At 32.6% G+C, this 3,548-nt stretch overlaps 1 pseudogene; it reads left to right on the top strand.

The window, feature by feature from the left end:
* Nucleotides 1-2,203: 2,203 nt before the first annotated feature.
* LOC103564690 (DNA-directed RNA polymerases I, II, and III subunit RPABC4 pseudogene) lies at nucleotides 2,204-2,393 on the top strand (annotated as a pseudogene).
* Nucleotides 2,394-3,548: the final 1,155 nt, after the last annotated feature.

Genomic DNA, 3,548 nt, shown 5'->3' with positions numbered 1-3,548 from the left:
GTGAGTACAACTTAAATCTTGATGACTGGATGATAAAGTTACATCCTAACTTCTGTAAAGTCCACTTGCATTGAGGCTCCTCTTTTAGTCATTAGGACTGACTTCTTTCTGCTCTTGTTTTCCCAAAACGCCTGACTTTACAATATGGGTAACCTTAGTGAGTCTGTTCTTAAGGATAATTGACTTATCCTTAGCTTCTTTTTAATTGCATTTCAGCACCATTATATGCTAAGTAGGATTTGATTCATACATATGAACATTATCAGCTTCCATAAATTTTTTTTTATTTGGTGGTATACCTTTTTTAATAAAACCAGTATTTATAAAGAAAATATAATTAGAGTTTTTAAAGGTAGGTAAGAAATGGGACTCATGTTTAGGTCATTCTTCCTTATAGACAACAAAAGAAGAGAAAACATTGTAAAATAGTACCTACTGTGACTCCAAGAATTTCTGAAACACTATACTGGTATAAACAACTAGCAAAGTCTTCCACCCCAACTTCCAAAAAAAACGCATCATCATATAAACTTTAATCAAGAACATCAAACCTGAGAGTCAGCAGTTTCAAGTGTAGAGAAATAAGACTTTCTTCTAACTATCGTTTAATGACTTTTTACCCTTCACAAATTGTTTAACTTTTATGGAATAAGTGTATTTAGAATTATTTCATTTTAAAAAGTTCTAAAATTACACAAGTGACATCATGTGGGAGCTTTTATGCCTTTCAGGAAAACAAAAGGGCATCTTTTGCTTTAACCAGCATAAGTCTAGGCTATTAGGCCAGTCAATTCTACACACAGGTGCAGGAAAGGCAAGTTTTGCCTCTGATGGGTTTAGTTGACATCATTACACAAATTTTCAGATGATAACATATCAATACATTTAAAAAACATAAAAGTTATTTTAAAATGCATTTTCTTTGTCACATTTTTATAATTCAAAGTTTTGGAGATATTCTTCTTATTCCCACATCTCTTTTTTCTCCCAGAGATACAAGTTATCATAGTGAAATTTTCTGACAGCTAAAACTCTTGCTTAATATTCTGTAATAAATGATTAGATTATATACATGTGATGTGTGTCAAACGGCAATTTCAAACATTAAAAATATCTTCTTAACTGGAGGTTACCACTCTGAGTTTAAAGAATAAATCTTTAAATCACTTAATATTGTTAAATGTCATATTTTCAATTTCAATTATTTTAAATTTTTTATCAAAGTTCATCTTTTCAGTGTTTATATCAGATGTAAATATGCAAATGCCGTGGTTTCAGCATGTTGCCAGACTCCAAGTCACATTTTGTCTTTTTTGTTTGGACATTCACAGCACATTGTTTTTAAGATAACTGTGTGCTCCACAGAGCACCAAATTTCCCAAACAAACCACTCCAACCCACGAAATGCGCTGATGGTCTGTCTAACCCCGACAGCGATGATTTTGACATTGTGGAAATGAAGACAGCTAGAGCTCTGTGCCCTTTAAAAGCAGTCAAAATTGTTCAACATCAACAGAAAAAAACAGAAATTGTCACAATGCAAACATTTATTCCAACTTAAATATACTCTACTATAACCAAATACACAAATAACTGATCTGAGTTGACTAGTGTTTTATGTATAGAAGAGAAGGCAGTCTTCAGAAAACACAAAGAATTGACAGTGATAACTTACTGTAGAACATCAAAATTGGTGATGTAAAGGGAAAAAAATAAATAACGTTAAACAAGTTTCCTTAGCAACAAACCAATTGACAGAAAAAAGAAAAGGATTTCATCTGTCTGCTCTGAACTATAAGCTGCTACATAATTTGCTTATTATTGACTATATAGAAAGGAGTATCTGATGTAGAGTTTTTTTCAGTACCTCAGTGTCCAAACGTCATGGAATTTTACCAACCTGTAAAAGCCATTTAAATACAAATGTTTTTCCATCCATTATTTAGAAGAAGACTATAAGAAAGATGAAACCAGAGAATTTCACTGGATTTTCAATATTATATTGAAATATCTGATTTATCTTTGTATTCTTCATTGTGCATGAATATGAGAAAGATCATGGTGAGAATATGTGGAATTATATTTATATGAGAAATGTATTGGGAAGATAATTTTGCAATAATGATAAGAACAAAATACTTTGGCAACACAGCAACGAGCCAGAATCCGTTTGGAAGCACAGAGTGAGAAGTTTCTTCGTGCTATGTGGGGACTAACAGTGGACACCCAGAAGGATGTTAAACCCTCAAAGCAACAGCCAATGACATTTATCTATAGAAAATGTCTCACAGAAAATGAAATAATATCCAGGGATCCAATCAGATGCAGAGAATGTCAATACAGAATAATGTACAGGAAAAGGACTAAAACTGGTGGTTTTCGATGCTCGATGAAATACAGAATTCAGAAGACTATCTTCATTTGTATTTGGACTTGCTGTTAATGTTTCTCATTGTACGGATTTTGATTAGTGTATTTATCTTTTTGAATACAACTATACGTATATGATTTCATTTTAAAAGCCATATTGTACTTAGGTATCTGTTAATAGTTTATATAATGCAATTATATGATTTATGATTTAATTTTATTGTATATGTAATCTGCCACACAATGAAAGTTAAAAGTGCTTCCTCGAACCATATTTTTAGTCAAAACCTAGAATCATCTGGGGTTCTTGTTATAAATGAAGCTTTCTAGGGCCTTCTAAAGGTCTGATTAAGTAAGTTCTTGGAAATCACTGTTTGACATCAACTGTTTGTAAATTCTCCAGCGTGATTTTGTATAGCATATACTAATGCACTTACTGTCAGTGTACACATATGATTCTGAGTTATATTTTTCATTTGTTACTTGGCATAGGCCTTTCTGTATTTGTATATAATGCTTGACTATTTGTTAAGTCTTGGGAGAAAGAGAAGAAGCTTTAATGGTTGTTTTCTGCAAGGTAAAATCAATCCCAAGTAAAGTGGAAGAAGCAGACATAAGGCAGGTGCACCTTCCCAGGTGTAATCATTTATTAAGGTAATAAAATTTGCTTTAAGGATATAAAAATAATAGAGATTGGTTTACACTGAATGATTGGATAAATGTTTATAATTTTTGCCTTCATCTTTGGGATAGGAGAATTGATGGTCACATCTATACTCCATGTGTTCCAGGATTCCATCATTGTGGGATGTCACAGTGGTCTCCCTAACCTTCATTTTGAAGATTAGACATGTTCAAACTTTATTAATAGCTATGTGTGTCTCTGACATTCAAAAACCTATCTATGCCAATTTTTAAAAACACCTAAGTTCTAGTAGCATCCTCAAATACTAAGTTCTATAAATTTACTAAATGCTGTACAAAGTACTACAATGCTCAAATTTTTAAAGAGTACTTCCTTGGTGCAGGTTTTCCTTTAGCCATGGCTCTCATAATTTTCTAATTCTGCTACATTCCTCCTTGACCTTGTCCTTTTTAGACAGAGAAGTCCACATAAATGTGATGTCTCCATGACAGCCCCCTAAACAAACCCAGACCCATTGCATAATGTAGCTACT

The sequence above is a fragment of the Equus przewalskii genome, chromosome 2 (assembly GCF_037783145.1).
Source record: "Equus przewalskii isolate Varuska chromosome 2, EquPr2, whole genome shotgun sequence".
Classification (NCBI taxonomy): domain Eukaryota; kingdom Metazoa; phylum Chordata; class Mammalia; order Perissodactyla; family Equidae; genus Equus; species Equus przewalskii.
Note: the sequence above shows the minus strand (reverse complement) of the source record. Positions and strands in the feature narration are given on the sequence as shown.